Source organism: Camelus ferus, chromosome 25 (assembly GCF_009834535.1).
Source record: "Camelus ferus isolate YT-003-E chromosome 25, BCGSAC_Cfer_1.0, whole genome shotgun sequence".
Lineage (NCBI taxonomy): Eukaryota > Metazoa > Chordata > Mammalia > Artiodactyla > Camelidae > Camelus > Camelus ferus.
This window is the reverse complement of record NC_045720.1, coordinates 27113171-27131385: the sequence shown is the minus strand read 5'-3', so window position 1 is coordinate 27131385 and position 18215 is coordinate 27113171. Positions and strand designations below refer to the sequence as shown.

General features: G+C 36.8%; 1 long non-coding RNA gene across 1 annotated transcript; it reads left to right on the top strand.

Moving 5' to 3' along the window:
- The first annotated feature begins 598 nt into the window (after positions 1 to 598).
- Positions 599 to 17720, top strand: LOC116659799. The gene is made up of 3 exons (XR_004315162.1): positions 599 to 694; positions 2034 to 2149; positions 17649 to 17720. It is a non-coding gene; the product is annotated as an uncharacterized LOC116659799 (long non-coding RNA).
- Positions 17721 to 18215: the final 495 nt, after the last annotated feature.

Sequence of the window (18215 nt, the reverse complement as noted above, 5' to 3'; positions counted from 1 at the left end):
GATGACAAACAGTGCTGCCATGAACATCTTTGCATGTGTGTTCTTTTAAGAGGTTCTCTCTGGTGAGATTTTCTCTCAAGGTTAATGGAAATAAAGAGTTACAGGGCATGTACTTTTACTAGATCCTGCCAAATTGCTCTCCAAAGCAGCTCTACCCATCCCTACTTTCAACATCAGTGTACGGGAGTTCCTGTTTCTCCACATCCAGATCAATGCACAGTGAGGTTGAACTTTTAGATTTTTGCCAATTTGATTTTTTTCATTTGCTATTCCTTGATGACTAGTTAGTGTGAACATCATTTTAAAGATTTAGTGATCGTATGAATTTCTTCTGGGAACACTTTGTACCATTTCCTCACTTTCCTCTTAGGTTATCCTAATATTTCTCTATGACATATTTTGCAAATGTCTCCTTTCATCAGGCTTTATTTTTCTTAGAAATTTATTTATAGTTATCTTTTGACATATATGATGTTTGAAGTTGTCTAATGAATTAAATTTAATTTTTGTAGATGTGAAAATAGGGATTTAATTTAAATTTTTTTTCTACTCATTGATATTCTTTAGGTCTCATTCAATTTGGCATTTTGATTGAAGAGGACAACAGAGTGTGGTGATTAAGAACACCGGTTCTGGAGCCAGGTTGCCCAGATTCAAATCCCAGATCTGCCGCTTACAAACTTTGTTGCCTCAGGTAAGTTATTTTCCGAGCCTCAGTTTTCTCATCTGCAAGGTGAGGGTGGTATTAATACTACCCTTCATAGGTATTTTTGTCAGGCTGAATTAGTTACTGTCTGTAAGTCATTTAGAACAGTCCTAGAACGTAGTAGTATTACATGTGTCTGCTATTATTATTAATTCTCTATGAGAATTAATACTATAGCCTGAGATTTAAAAGATCTATAGCTAAGCTAAATTTTGTTTCAGATGGGATAAATGTATTTGTATATTGAAAGATGAGTCTGGGACACATTAACATTTGTATTCAGAGGAGTAAAATGACATATAGCTAACTCTTATTTATGTTTATTTATGTCCCTCCTATAAATACTTCATTTCTCTTTTTATCCTTAGTACCTAGTACTGTGCCTGGCATAACTAAACTCTCATCCAGGTTCTGCATAAATGAATGAATAAATGAATGAACGAATGATTTTCTTACATTTATGTTTAGCTGTACACCCCACTGTTTCCCCCGTCAGTATTTTCTCAGAATGAAAACTGCCTTAATATCCGCACAAACAAACCCAAGAGGATCAATCAGCTGCAAAATTATTATGCAAAGCATTCCTGAGCCAAATATAAATGACTTTTGGATTATCTGATGTTATGTATTTTCTGCATCGCTACCCCCTCCGTCAGTGTGAATATTCAACAGATAGGTGTGCCTAGCAGTCAAGTGCCTGCTGCACTGTCAGGGAATCCAAGAAAGTGAAAACATTCCGAATTGTTTTAGAATGGCCTCCTCTTTGTTAATGCTACACACACCCTTTGTGTTCTTGAGTTGATCACACTCAGGGGCTTTTAAATTGAATTTATTGTGATGAAATTTACTGGTATCTAAGTTTGGGAGGGTGAATGTCGTGCCACAGTTCATGTATCAGGTTACTGCCCATCCACCCACCCAGCCACCCATGTATCCATCAATTTTACAGATATTTAAGGAGACGGTGCTCTATGCCTGTGTGCATTGGGTGGTACTGTGGAGGACACAGAAGACAATGTGCTGTATCTCTCTGTTCCAAGAACCTGGAGAAAACCACGCTGCCCAACCCTTGAAAAACATACAGTTTCTAGTATGAGATTCTCTACCTTCAAGTTAAAGCTCTCATATTCTACTATGCTTGTAGCAAATATTTAAACTTCCCTAAATATCAGTAAGGAAGTGCATGCAAACTGTGTGGAAAATAGGAAATGCTCTCTAAACTTTAGTTTTCATTCCTACAACCATGGATATCAAATGTTAAAGAGGAGTATGCAAGTCGTAATTCTGAAAGCACGGCAAATCTGACAAAGGTATCTGTGAATATCAGAAACCGCAGATGGGGCAGCCCCAATACTGATTCAGCCTCAGCCTCTTCAAAGACATGTCCATGCCATCACTGACAGCGAAGAGTTACTACATGCTCACTACTGGACAGGCTCTCTGGTAAGTGCTTTTACATCGATTAATTAATTATTTTAATACTTCTGCAAATAACGTGGAGAGGGTTCTGTTATCCCAAATTTATGGATGGAGAAACTGAACCAGAGTGAAGTTAACCATATTGCCTCAGGTTTCATGATAGAAATCAATAAAGTCAGATTCAGATTCTGATGTCTGGCTCCAAAGCCCGTGCTCCAGCTACCTGTCCTTGCTTAAGAGGATGGGTTGAAGACCGCTGGGCTCAGGTCATGAGACTAGGGTTTGTCTGTTTCTAGGAAGCACAGGGACCCGTGACATATAGAAGACGTGGAAGTCAGTTTTATGCTTCCCTCAAGCCAAAGAAGTAGGTCTTGGTTTCCCAGAAACAATTTCTTGGCCTCTAAGTGATGGGAGTTTACCCCACCCCTTTGAATTTGAGGCTAACATGGAAGTTTCTTATGTCCATACAAGAGATATTTCTTGAGCATATACTTACCAGATGAGGTGTTGTCAAGCTATAGCGGATAGCAAGATGGGCATGGTTTGGGCCCTGAGTGAATATATTACATTATGTGTTGTCACTGTACTCCAATTTATTCTAATTTTGGAGAATCAAAGGATTAGTTGAGAGTATTCAAAATCTGATGTCTATCATCAGATATATTACTGTTATTTCTTACTAATATGCATATACTCTAGATCAGTTCAAGTTCCCCTAAAACATACAAAGCATTTGTCCCAAATTAATTGGGTGTAGCAAGGACTGTGTTGTGGGTTCAACAAACCCTCTACGCACATCATTGGACTACACTTTTCAGACTATTTTGCCTTTTAGTTGTGGCTGTGTGACTGCGTACTGAATATGAACTGCTGTCTGAAACAGTTTTTAGCAGAAACAAATACCCCTAGATTTCTACATTCATTTAGCAAACACACAGTCTTATACAGCATTAGAGCCATAGAACCTAGAACCTGCTCCCTGAGAATGAAGAAAGTATCTTCCAATCAAAGCAAATGCCTATGAGACATGTGTTAATCCTTCCCACGGGTGTAGTAGTTCCATTATAATTGAAATGCCACCATTTTTCAGTTTGTTGGGGTCCTGTGATCCAGCCATTTTCATTGTATTCCTTTTCTTGTGTCGGTTTCTGTTCTACAATGATAAAATATTTGAAATTCTGGTATTGAATTTCATCTCCTCCTGAGACTTTGTCATTTAGAGACATGGCTCTTTAGCATTGCCAAAGTTTTAGCTCCTAAAATTCAGATGCAGAGATTTAAAATCAGTGGCAGTCTGGGCAGATGTCAGCGGGTGAGAGGTTTCCACAGCCAGTCCTCATAAAGCACATGTCCATACTGCACTGTGGCTTCTAATCCACAAATAAAGCACAGATCCTACCGCGATCATCGGCAGAGACTCATGTCCAAAGGCAGATATTTTATTCAAATAATCTCACACTGCTCTGTGGGAAATACTATTTTCATTATGTTTGCAAACATGTTAGCATTCATTAAAATGTGCACTGCCTGCAAGAAAGATTCATGGTGAGTTTTTCCTGTTAGAGGACTTATTTGTGAACAACTCTCGTGAGGCAGAAGTTTATAACATTGGTTGTTTGAAATGTGTAATATTTTAGATTGCTACTCTCATCGGAAAGTTTCAGAGTGCAGAGGCAGGGGTCTGGGGTACTTCCTGTCCCTCCAGCCATGTGACAGGGCCAGGCCTTCAAAGTCCTAGAAAATCCTTAAGCTTCCTTTTTCCTAGTGGGAGACTTCATTCCAGACTAACTTTTGGTTTTAGATTGTTTCTTTTCTATTTGATCATGGCATCCTTATCTGATTAATGCTTATGAAGGCGTTCCTTTTGTTTCTTTATGATCTCTCTTATGCCATTTTTTGTCTTCTGTTTAGGTTATTTTCTCGTCTTCACAACTTCATGTCCTACTTTGTCTGTTGAGAACATGCTTTGTCCTTTTCTTCCACTGTGTATTTTTTATTAGCTGTCTAGGTATTATTCTATTTTACAATGGATGTGATACTAAAAACTCAAAAGCAAAAAGTGTTTATAAATTGAATGTAACTTTTATGTAGACTTCTATTGTGTTGTTAAAGATGCTTCGTGTTAGTCTGAAGAAATACAACCTAGTTCCAGAGGTGCAGCTAGAGTAGATTCTTCCCGTTCTAAATGAATGGACATTTGTTTAGAGGCAGAGATTCATAGAGGATGTATAAAAATTTAAGTAAACTTTAACTTCTAAAATGAATGTAATCCTGCAGTCATGCTTACATTTCAAACACATGACACACACATATACACATATGTGCACACACACACACACACATGCAAATACCTGTTCTTCATGGTAATGGCCAGGCAAGCAAGGGCCTGAAGTCTAATCATGTCAGAAATGACTTGTGTCTAGGGGTGGGTTAGACCACTGAAGTCCTTACAAATTTGAGTCCAGATAGACAAAGGTTAGCCGTCACCCCACACTCAGGAAAAATAATTTATTTATCCCTGAAAATTATGCAAGTGACAATCACATCTTTTATTTTAAATAAAGCCTTGAAAGCTAAAACCAAACTGCTGTGTTGTCAAATTGTATTGGCCACGTTTGTATCTAAGGCTTACTTACAGGCTATAACTACCTAAGGAGACATTTTGGTGACCAACAGAAGAAAGTCTTATCCTAGGGAGCTATTGATAGGAGTGAGCTAGGACCCTGGGAGAAAGTGGTGTCCAGGAGTTTGCTACAAAGACTTGTTATTTTTATCTTCATTCCAGTGGATCTTAAGTTGATTGAAAAATTATTGGCTTCTTTGTCAGTGATTGGTAAAAGTGGTGGTCCCTGTACTGAGCAAGTTATTTAACTTTTATTTCCTCATCTATAAAAGGGATTCCAATTCCAACTTAATTGAGATGTTGGGAGGATTATGGGGTATTATCCCTGTAAAGGTCAGAACAAAACTTGATACATAATAGAGACTCCATTTTGGTGGTTCTTCCTGGCACTATCTTTTGGCAACTACTTCTGTCTAGCATCTCATTGTCTCCAACCTATCTTTTTTATCACCTATTTGCATATACTTCCAGGAAATCTAGGGCCAGAGGTCTTGCTGGAGGACTTCACAAGGATCTGCTTTCCTCTTTACAGCTTTAAGATACTTCCTGGTCACCTAGGGTCTGCTTGTTGCAACTGTGGTCCCTAGACCTCCATAGTTCTATGTGCTGTGAAACTCTGTCTAGCCAGACTTGGGATGGGATACATTGGGATCTGTGTCAGTTCAATTCAGTTATTCTACTTTACCTTAATATTTGAAGCCTACTGTATCTTCTTACTTCCAGACTGACTAGAGAACCAGATATTCTAATTAAGGCATTCATTCTAAGCTAAGTAAGGATGAGTGACTTCTGGTGATCAGGTGTTTTGGTCTAATTTGGAGAGTTCTAAAAGCAAAACATTTAAGACTAGGAAGGTAAAAAACAGACTGTAGTAAATATAACAGGATTATAGTTGGAAAAGATCTGAGAGATTCTGGGCCTCAATTTCTCTTTATCTAGATGGAACTGAATACCAGAGATGTTAAGTAAATTTTTTAAGGTCACTCAATGAATTAAACTGGGAGCCTAGGCTAGAATTTGAGTATTCTGATTCCTAGTGGTTTTGGTGTTTTTTCTCACCTATACTCCACTGTCTCTTAAGAAAACAGCTACTTTCTTACTGGTTGGGTTCATGGGCTCCTCAACTCACAGAACATGGACAATTCAATGTTTCTATCCTCCAATTTCCATATTCTGGCCTTTATCACTCATCTTTTCTGTCTTATTCTGATAGTCAAAGACCTAAAAGCCCTATGTTAGCAGTGTTTTATTCATTGAGAAATACTGTAAGAATGTGATACTTAATTAATAATAAAATTGCAGAACTGCAGGGTTCATCAGATATATATCGAACACTTGTCAGACATTGTGCTAGTTACTATGGATACAGCAATGGACCATATATAGTTTCTGTCACAAAGAAGCTCACAATCTTCTGGGGAAGGAGATTCATAAACAAATAATTGTAATTCAAATAAATATTACAACTTACAGTGTAAACAGGACCCATTTCTCATAGTTTGAGTGCAGTTGGGAAGGATGGATAGGCACAGATTTTGAGTATTATTTCCTTATATTGAGATGAATATATCAGGTTATATATTAACTAATTCTTTTCTTCCCCATCGCTCACCCCCTACCATCCAACATAAATTATGTTGGTCATCTCAGTATTTAAGTTACAGGATATTCAAGTGGGACATTTATCTGGAAGAGGAAAGGGCATTGCCCAAAAATGGATGAAGAGACATCTGTGTATTATTTTTTATTGAGAGAGTTTGCATGTCTTCAGTTGTATGAAGGGCAGCCCAGCATCATGTTAAGTGTAAGCACAATTGTGCTATTTATTTAGAAGTTAAATAAGATTAAAAGAGGTTTATTTAACTTCTAAATAAAGAACTTCTAACTAAATGAGGGGTAGACTGTGATGAGTTTGTACGGTTCAGATGAGCTAAGCTGGAACTAGTTTTCAGAATTCCTGAACTGTGTGGCTCCTGGTGAGGGAAGTTGTGTGACATGTGGAAGGTGGAGTGAAGCAGCAGCTCTGAAGGGTGTTGGGTGCCACTGCAGCTCGTGCGTGTTGGGGCGGATTTGTGAACTCACTCCGTGAGCCTGATGCTCCTGTAGGGCAGTCTGCTCCTCCAGCCCCCACCCATCAGTCTCCCCCTTCAGTTTCACATAGGTCTAGGCGAGATGAACGTGCAGCTCCATGGAGACGGGCACCAACTGCTTATGGCAGATCACCTGTGACAGTGAGCTGCAGGTGGTGACAGTTATGCAAGTTGAGTAAGTTCTAGGGGTCAGTTGTACAAAATAGTGCCTCTGCTTAACAACACTGTATTATATAAAGTTTAAGAGGGCAGATTTCATGTTAAGTATTATTACCACAATAAAAGGGTTACTTTTACTTAAATAGTTCTTAGAAACCAGTTTTAGACACTACTGACCCATCTAATGATCTTTTTTTTTTTAATCTGTTCCTTTAGGATTTATTGTTGAAATCTGCTCAGATTTTAACATCCAACTCACTGGTATATGTTTTGTATAGTCCATACTCCCATTTTATACTCCCTTATTTGAAAATTAAAATAATATATATGTAGCTTAAATATTCTGGAATATTTCCAAGCATCAAGTATCACCACCAATATATGTTCCCTCTTCCCTTGTTTAAAACAAGTGGCTTTAACTTATTTAGAATATCAGGATTTTTGGTGGTTTTTTTCACCCCTTTTGGGATTACTGATATTAACTTTATCCTTTTCAGTCTGAACATGATTGTCTTTTACAGAGAAGAAAGAAGTAAATTTAGAATTGAGAAATTAATTTTCCTCTGTAGACCAAGAACTTCTTTGATCAGTCTAGCCTTCCAGCATTGAGGAGTTATAATTTTGGTACAATATTTGCTTAATGTTTATCAAAAAATTCCATGAGCTTCATGAAAGATGTGATTATTTAAACTGATTTTCTCTTCCCTTAATAGTAAATATACTCTTTTAAAATTTAAATTCGTCTACAGGATTTGCGGTCTGTGCTATTCTGGTATCACAGCATTTATATTTCCTGAGCAACACAGATAAAAAACAAAAATTAATAGTGTAAGGAAAACTGGAACAGTTATTATTTTGAATACAGAAATGTCTAGCCCTACCAAAAAACTGTTGGAAGGGAAAAAACTATAATAGAACTAGTAATAAACACATCTTAGTAATTACCTTTTTAAAATGAATACTCCAAGACTGAAATAAAATGTAGAAGTTTCTACGTCTTCTCTCCATGTCTGTACGCATCAGTCCTGGGCTTTCTAGAGAGAGAGGGCTGCCCTGTTTCCTGAGCTCACCTATGCTAGGAGTCACCCGGTGCTTGTTGAACATCGCAGTTGTCTACAACCCTTCCTTGGAAATTCTGGATCTTTAGGGCTAGGGCGGGCTTAGAATTCTGTGTGTTTAACAAGCACTCCAAGTGATTGTCTCATCGGATAAGCTTGGGAAACAACGGAAAGAGCCCATGACTTTAAAATCAGCCTAACCTATGGATGAATTCAGAGTATAAAGCTTAACAGCCATGTGAATTCAGGCACATTATTTAACCTCTTTGAAAATCAATTTCTTCACCATTAAAGAGGGAATGGTAACATCTTCTAAAAAGAAATTTTGTCTGGATTCAATGATGTAAAATGCAAATTGTGTAGCTATCGCCAGTGCTATTTTATTGTTGAAAACTATGTTATAATTTTTTCCTAATCTTTTAGTTTTTACACTTGCTTGAAAGAGAAAATATAAAAATTCTGAAGCAAAACACATGTAAATAAGTCTTCTTTCTCAGTCTAAAAGACAGTAGAATCATTTACTCATTGGTAATGTATCTGAGGCATAAAGGCCCACATTTAGAAGACTGGCTAACCAATGATTGGTGTTACTGCTCAGATATTCAAAGACAACACCACATTGTTATATTTCCATTTTATTAAAAGCAAGATAAAAATAATTTTTGGTAGATTAACTTTCTCTCCATACACCTTTTTAAAAAAAATCTGTAGGAAGTTCTGATGCTCATCAATTCTTTAAAACTGTGGTTCTCAAACTGTGGCTCCTGGCCCAGCAGCAACAGCGTCACCTAAGAACTTTCTAGAAAAGAAAATTCTCAGTCCCTACTCCAGACTACTAAATCCTAAAGATGCCACCAGAGGATGACTAGAGCTTGTTAGTGCATTTGGTAAGGTTGCAGGATACAAAACTAATACACAGAAATCTGTTGCATTTCTATACACTAACAATGAAGTATCAGAAAGAGAAATTAAGGAAACAGTCCCATACACTGTTGCATCTAAATCAGAGATTTTTGAGATGAGGCACTGCCATCTGTGTTTTCACAAGGCCTCTGGGTGATTCTGACGCAAGCTCAAGTTTAGAAAGTACTGAGCTAACTCCAGTTCCTGATTGCCCCCCTCCTTCCAACCTGTTCATCTGCTGTCTTCCTGATCTCAGTTAATCAAAACACTATCCTTCCAGATCCTCAGGTCAAAAATGGGGTTGTCCTTAATTTCTAATTTTCTGTCTAGCTTATATCCAATATCTCAGAAAATCCAGTTGTTTGACCTTCAATTACCAGGATATGGCCATTTATCCCACTACTGTTAATATCCTGGTCCAAGTCTCTATTTTCTGTTGCATGGATTATTACAACAATCTTCTAACTAATCTCCCAGCTTCCATGCTTTCAGTCTTTCAGACTGTTCTCAACACTGAAGCCGGAGTGATGCTTTGAAAATAAAAGTCTGATTATGTGACTTGAGCTGAATTGTCTATTGGCTCATTAGCACTCTTCTTCCTTTTTACACCCTCTCCTGTATCCTGGAAGCTGACAGCCTCGAAACTTCATCTCCCAGAATTCCTGCCACGGGAGTTCTAGATCAAATGCCAGCAATGGGAGAAAATTACCAGAGATTTGGAAGGTGGGCTAGAAGCAGAAACCATAGTATTTTCCCTCTAGCATCACAGAGATAGACATGAGACTTGGCGGGAGCCTCAGGGATTTTTCTTTGAATCACCTGCTTCTGTGCTGGTATTTTTTCAGCTGTTTCTTCCCCACTTTCTGAAAATTAGTAACGAATCTACAACTAGTCGGTAGCAGCCTTCTCTGATCTTCATTACTCCAGCCAGCCGGTGAGTTTGTAAACGCTAATTTCCCTGCATAAATACCTTCCTCCTGAAATACGAAGTGGTTTCTATTTTTCAGAAAGAACACTAATTGTTCTCAAAAATGCTTGATTAGCTTCCCAACTCATCAGAATAAAATCCTTAGATGCTTACAAGACCCTACAGTCTGGTCCCTTTTACTTTTCTGATATCACTCCCTCAGTGCTGTCTTACATAAACTCTGCTCCTGCCCAGTTGGTCTCCTGCTGTTCCTCAAACCAGCCAGGCCCTCCCGACCTCAGTGCCTTTGCACTTTCAGTTCCTTCTGCCCAGAGTACCTCTCCTCCAGACAGCTGCCCAGCTTACACTCTCACCTCCTTCAGTTCTTTGTCCAAATACCGTTTTTTCAAAGAGGGTTGTCCCCTGACCACCCAATTCAAAAGTAACCTCTATCCCCAGCACAGGTTATGGAGGTAGATGGTGAAATAAATGCTCTTCATTCAAAACATGAGAAAATATACAACCAGGGAAAGAAACTCATCAAAGTCTCTTGGCTTTTAAATCTTAAACCTAACATTTATCTTATCCAAAGGGCCCAGATAAGAACCTTAAAAAAAGTGAGTGGTCAGTCAACATTCATGTTAATGTTGTATTGATGCCAGGGGTGGGGTGGGGTGGGGCAGGGGTAATTGCAACTCTTGTCAATGAATAACAGTTAAGCCTGACCCACAGTAGGGAAGACCTGGAGACTGGAGACTGAGCAACCACTCGTAATAGATTTAATAGTTTATTATATTCTTTGGGAAGTTAGACTGGATTCCACCCCCCACCTTTTTTTTTTTCTATAGATGCAGGTCAGAGTAAAAGAAATTCCAATTAAAAAAATAATAATATAAAGGATCTTCTAGTCTAAATGCTGGCCTAAATTCTGGTAAGGACATTTGGTACAATCTGCAAGTTTCCTAATAAAAGAATGTTATAATGATACTTTCTTAGGTAAAATCATTCAACTCCTTTACTCTTAGTTCATAGTATGCTGTATTAACGGATTTATTCACTATTAGAAAGTTATGGGTAAAATGGAATTGGAGTTGGTAAAAAAGTAATGAAATGGAATCAAAATGGCAGAAATGCTTAGTAGTTCTTCTTAACCCTTTTGGAAGATGTATGCGTTGATTATTTGCCTGAATGCCTGGTTGGAGGGGAATCGTAAGAAGAGAATTTTTATGTAGAAAAACTTTCAGATTTTTAGTGTCGGGAGTAAAAATAAATCAACTGAAGCCAGAGTAATACTGAAAAGATTTGGCAGAGCTGACTAGAGAAATAAAATGGATTTAGTCATCTCTGTGACCTGGGCTATTTAGAGACAAGACTGTGCTCTGCCTTTAAAGAAAACAATGAGCTCTTAAGGAACAAAAATAAGATGACTCTCTTTAAAGAAAAATGGATAGAACAATTCAGGAAAAAATATAGTTGGAAAACGCGAAAGAAAACACAAAGGACAAAGTGGTCCTTTATTCAATTTAAGGAGTGAAAAACAAGTAAGATGCGTGCTGGGATTCTTTGCTGAAGGAAATTTGAAGAGACAAGATTGAAGGTTGAAGTTCTGGCCACAGTTCTCCTGGAAATGGGCTTAATGTGATATCTGGGTACAGACAGAGAAAAAACATCCAGAGCTGGCTTTTTGATTGTTCCCTGTAAGCCCCAAGTGACAAGGCTTTTTTTCCCTCTCTAAGTTTCCCCAGTGACACTGAAGGACACCTACAGACTTCTCTGTCTCCACAGTTAGGTTTCTGCTTGAATTACGAAAACCACTAACTTTACCTTTATTTCTCCAGTTTTGCCCTTACTGTCTTATTCTCACAAAATGCAGTGTAGTCTTTGTAAATGCAAATCTAATCAAGTTTTCCCCCAATAAAAGTTATTCAATGACTCCCCATCCACCAAAGCAGCAATTCCCAGAGCTTTTTTCCAACAACTGCCGTAAATTATTAGTAGACATTTAAAAATGTGGAAAATTCTAAGGTAAGTTAAGCAATTTTCTTTACAATGGGTTTTAATGCTTGACGTTTACTGTGAAACTCTAAAAAAGGGAGGCATTTAATATGCAAGGTTTCCCAAATTTTCTGGTTATGGAAGCCATTTCTTTTTCATGGAGTGTCTCATGGGACTAGTTTGGTGTGGAACACATCTTCAGAAATACTGGCTTATAGTGTAGTCAAGTTTGTGAGCCAAAAAAAGGAATGATCAGAAAGATCTGGAACCTACCTGCCGTAGTTTGCGTTTCCCTGACACATTGTGCTTTCTTCCTCCTCCATGCTGCACATGCTGGAAACCCCCTTAAGTCTCTCCTTGACTTTAACCCATTCCAGTCCATTTGACTAATGCCTACTCAGCATTTTGGATTCATGGGCGTTACCACAGCTTTGACATTGTATTTATTCTCTTCAGTTTGCAGAATTGTTAAACTGGTGTAACTAATTTAAATGAATCATTCCTTGACTTACTGTCTGATAGGAAGAAAGTGAAGGGAGCTGAGAATAGTCTGTCAACTCAGTTTATAGAAAAATAACTCATCTAATTGCTTTCTCCTCAATTCTGAAGCAAAGGGACCCGGGAAAAATTTCTATAAAATAAAAGATGGACAGTAATTCTCAAGGTGGATAGGAAGAGCATACTTTTGAAAACAATTTGTTAAATCAACAAGTAAATTCTATATAATACATATTTTATTTATGAGTAAGATAAAAATTATAACCTTGAAAAGAGGATGCTATATACGATAAAGCAAGTTTTTCAGGAAACTAAAATGCAGTAATGAAGTAGCATATTAACTAGAAATTCAAAATGACAAAGTCTATGGTGCATAAAGTCAGAATTATTTTGGAGAAAAATATGAAGAAGTTCCCTACAAGATAGAAGAAACTCAAAGTAGTAATAATTAAAGAGAAGATTATAGCTGTGTAGCACAGAGAATAGAAACTAAGGCAAAAGATAATTTATGTTTCTAAAGATGAATCCAGAATAAATGGAACAGAAGCCAAACCAATGAAATTTAAAAAAGCTAAAGAAATACCTCAGAGTGTGTGTAGAATGAAACCTCTCTCTGTGTACCTGACAAAATTAGGGAGAGGAGATTATTACTTCTAATCATATTCTATAGAAAATTTAAGATCACAACATCAAAGAAAGAATCTTACAAGATTCCCAGAAAAAAAAAAAACAAGTTACCTACAGAAGTAGAAAATTCAAGCTTGTCTGGTCTTCTCCCTAACATTAAATACTTGAGTATAATGGCATTAAGGTTACTTAATTTTGAGGGGAAAGTTTGTGGCTCAGTAAATTTATATCTAGCTACATTGCTGTTAAGATGTAAGGGTAATAGAAAAGCAGAATCAGATTTACCTCCCATGTCCTTTTCTGAAAGAGTACTCACAATATGTCCTGCCAAAGGAGAAGTGAATCAAAATAAGAAACTCAAAATAAGAATAGAAAATCACATATGAACTGACTTAACAGTGAGCGTTGAAACCGCATCAGTATAGACTTAGGCTTAGAATTTATAAAAGTGGTTAAGATACATAACTCAAACAGAAAAGCTGTCAAAATAGAAGGAATAATTGTCAGAAACATAGTATTACAAGACTTACATGCATCCTTATTTCACAGGTCAAATTGGGAAAAAATTATTAAAGAATTTAATTAGTACGTATAAAATTGATTTAATAGACACACATATGTTTAATTTTGTGAACTAAATATGGAGACAAGTTCACTTTGTTTTCCAGGTGGCTTATGGAACATTTGTAAAATTGATTACATATTAGGTGACAAAAAACCTCCCCCAAACAATTTAAATAGATCATTTTCTTTAAGGATACTGAAATAAAAATTTTCCAAATAGGCAACTGCTTACAATTCAAAAATTGTACTTAATAGCTCTTGACTAAGTTAGAAATTAAAAGTGTAGGTAGTGGAAAAATTAGAAGGTACTAGCAATGAGAATGTAGTAGTAAGTTTGAGATTTTTCCAGAGTCCCACTCTGAGAAAAAGATTTGATTTTTAAAAAAGTTTTTATTGCTAAAGCAATAAGAATAAATTATTGAAGGTTATGGAAATTCTAGCTTTTTTTTTTTTTTTTTAAGATTTCCACATTTCAGCCTCCTTGTTTCCTCCCAGACAACAAGTTTATACAAATGTACATTATCATCAGCAGGTATGAAAATATTTGTTTTATAGTATCTGCTCAGCTTTATTACTTTAAATAGTTACCAATTTGAAATTAAAAAATATATAGTGTTTGACTTACCCCCAGGGTTAGACAATTTTATACTCCTCATGGACATTTATATTTCTACTTCTATGACTTTTACAAGAAAGGGATTTTAAAGTTTATCAGAACAAGCAAGATAATTTGGAGAAAGAATAATAATAAAGAGGATCAGTGCCACTAGATTAATCAGTGCAGAACTGGCATTAAGTCTATGGATCCTGGAAAAGATAATAAGCCTATAACACACTGTGATACAGACTGCAGGGGTTTTGAAATGCACATTTCCTCTTCCTCTCCTCTTCCTCGGCACCAAGAGATACTGTATTTCCCATCCTTTTCTGCAGTTAGATGTGAACACATGTTCGATTTCTAGTTAGTGGAATTCACCATCTCTCTGAAAAAACTTCCTGTGAAGGTGGAGGACTCTCTATGCTCACTTCCCTTCCACTAGCTTGAAATAGACCATCACAGACATCTTGTTAGCACGTGTTGAAGATGTGGAGTCTCAGCGTGGGAAGCCCTGGGTCTTTTAATTTTTTTTTTTATTGAAGTACAATCAGTTATAATGTGTCAATTTCTGGTGTACAGCACAATGTCCTAGTCATGAATATGCACACATATATTCTTTTTTATAGTTTTTATCATTAAAGGTTATTACAACATATTGAACATAGTTCCCTGTGCTATCCAGAAAAACTTATTTTAAAATTCATTTTTTATATATAGTGGCTAACATTTGTAAATCTCAAACTCCCGAATTTGTCCTTTCCCACTCCCTTTCTCCAGTAACCATAAGATTGTTTACCATGTCTGTGAGTCTGTTTCTGTTTTGTAGATGAGTTCATCGTGTCCTTTTTTTTTTTAGACACATGAGGGATATCATATGGTATTTTTCTTTCTCTTTCTGGCTTACTTCACTTATAATGACAATCTCTAGGTCCATCCATGTTGCTGCAGATGGACCTTTATGGCTGAGTAGTATTCCATTGTATAAATATACCACAACTTCTTTATCCATTCATCTGTTGATGGACATTTAAGTTGCTTCCATGTCTTGGCTATTGTATATAGTGCTGCTGTGAACATTGGGGTGCATGTATCTTTTTGCACTAGAGTTCCCACTGATATGTACCCAGAAGTGGAACCCCTGGGTCTTGAATCCCTCTTTTGAGAAAAACCACCTGGCAATTAGCACAACTGTTTTGGACTTGACATGAGCAGGAAGTAAATTTCTGTTGTGTTAGTCCATCAATATTTTGTCATGTTTTGTTACAGCAGCCAGCTTTACTCAGACTAACAGACTTTCATATATGTATATATACTTATTCCAGTAAATATGGTGCTATAATGGTTATTAACTAATAATGGTTGCTGTGAACCTGTGTTTTGTGTAGCACCTATCATATATTAAATGTTTTATTTAATAATGATGATGATGATGATTAATTTGGCATTTCAGATATTTGAGATCACTTGTGAAAGGTTTGATTATTCAAAAAATGGTGCTGGATTACATGGTTAAAAATGTGAAACAATTGAAGTTAGATCTCTAACTCAATCACATCATGTTATGTTAAGGAGCAAGGAAAGTGCATAATGTGCTGGTTAAGCACAGATATCTGGTGTCAGCCCTCTTGAATTCACATTTCAGCTCGGCCTCAAAGTGTGTGATAGCAGTGAATATATGACAGAGATGTAAAAAAAAAAGATCATGAAAATAATGATGATGCATAAATTGGTTGCATTCACTCCTGGTGAAACTCTGAATTGGTAAAATTAGGAAATGTCCATATGTCTCAAAAGCTTTTAAAATTTCTGTAATTTTAGTGTACAATTTAGCTTCTAGGAATTTACCTTAAAGAAAATAATCTCAAAAGTATAAAATGTATGTACAGTGCTCATAGAAGCATCATTTTTAGCAAGGATACTCTGAAAACAAACTAAACATGTAACAAGGGGACTGGTTACTTAAATGTTGGCACATTTGTCTGATACAGTGCATGGTAATTAAGGGTGTGGCTTTTTGTGGCACATTGGCCTGGGTTCAACTTCTTTCTATCCCAACCATTTATTAGCTATGTGAATTTTAATAAGCTACTTAACTTCTAATTCTGTTTTCTTATTTATAAGATGGAGCTAATAATAGTATATATCTAATAAATTTGCTAAATGAATATTAATTAATCGAGATAATTTCTGTAGAGCATCTGATACATAGTAAATGATACCTATTATCAATATTTAGGGATTAGAAAATTCGTAAAGATTATAACAGGGGATGTGTGAGGAAGATGTCCAGGTGGATGTCTGCCACCTGTCAATGGTAGTTACCTGGGAATTGGTTCTTATTTTCCCCTCCTCCCCACATCTGGCCCTAGATAGCAAGTGCTACCTCTTTACTAGTGCCTCCCTCTTCTAACCACCCATCCCCTCCAATGCCTCAGACAGTCTGGACCACTGGCATCTTTTGCGTGGAAAGATGTGATGACTCCTGACCAGCCTGTGCTTTCTTTCTTGTCCCCTTATAGCCTGTTATCTGTATGTGGCCCCTGCTTAAACCCTCCCCCAAAAGCTTCTGTTGCAACCATGTAAACTAACCTCCCATAAAGCTCTCTTTGATCTGGCCCTTCCTTAACTTTTCAACTTTATCTTTCGCTGTTATCTTCTCTAATTCATGTTTCAGAAACACTGGTCTTATTTTTGCCCTTGAAATATGAATGCTCCTTTTGCTTGGAACATTTAGTTCCTGAGAGCTAGGTCTAAACTCAAGTGTCATCTCTCCCCAGAGGCTTTCAAACCACGCTCACAACAGCAGCTTTCAAAGCACTTTCTACCTCTTTACTCTATCTCCTTCGTAACACTTTTCTTTTTGCTTTGCTTATTTGCTTTTTTCCAGCCAGTAGAACATAGGTCTCTTTGAGAGAGTAGCTTTATTTCTCATACTCCACTCTGTGTTGCAAGCACCTAGAATGGTTCCTGGTGGACGGGGCCCACTCAAGAGAGATTTGTTGACTGACTCTTGTCCTTGACTGTGTGGATATGCTTTGGAAAAGTAGAAGGGGCCTCCACCATTTACTTTATACAGTGGCATTATCGTAACTTTTTTATAGTAAGAAACAAAATGATAATGATGTTTATTTGTGGATTTGGAATTAAGGATACTTTAAATCTTTTTATTAACAATTCCCACATTTTTAATATTTTCTCCCATAAGCCTATTCTTTTTAAAATCAGGACAATATTTTAAAAAATACTATAAAACCTTGGTCAGACAAAAAAGTTTGATTATGTATCTTCATATATACCCGGATGGCAATTAGTAATAATAACAATGAGTAATAATTTATACTTTGCTATGTTTAAGCAGTGGATGATGATTAATAATTATGGTGTCAATATAACAATAAATATGGTAATTATAAAATAAGAATGGTTGTGCCAGATTATGATAGGGCTTGTAAGGAAAGTTCTATACTTTCTCTCCTTTAATGTCATATTTTCTGTCTGCAGGTGACAGTATCTTTATCGTGAAATTCCCAGTGTGGTCCTTAGATATACCTGGAAACAGGTAAAATGCTCGGGGGTGAAAATAAGGCTGCAACCTGGAGGTGAAATAAGAAAAGGACATTGAATTCAGAAAAATCTTCTAAAAGACTGAAACTAAAAAAGATACGGTGATTTCACAAAAGGAGCCTAGGACCTAATTTTCCTTGTGAAAGATTCCCTGGGATCCCAATAAGCCTCCTAATGTTTTATTTAATAGAGCTAAAAAAATTCCACTTCTGGGTGTGCTATTTATCTATCTTTTCATGCATACAACCTTTTTTTTTTTCCCCCTTGGTCTTACACTATGCCAAGCGCTATGCTAGGATCTCAGAAAGGAATGATGACCCCATAATAGACCCAGTTATGTTTCAGAGCAAAGGTCCGAGTTGGAACTTATCAAATCAGGTTTCAGGACATTGGGAGAAACCAGAGGAGCCTCATGAAGCAGAAGGTGAAGTTAAGTTTGTATTTGACTCTGGTAAAATTTGTATTTCTGAAGAGTCAAAACATGTTAAAGTCATCTACTATGGT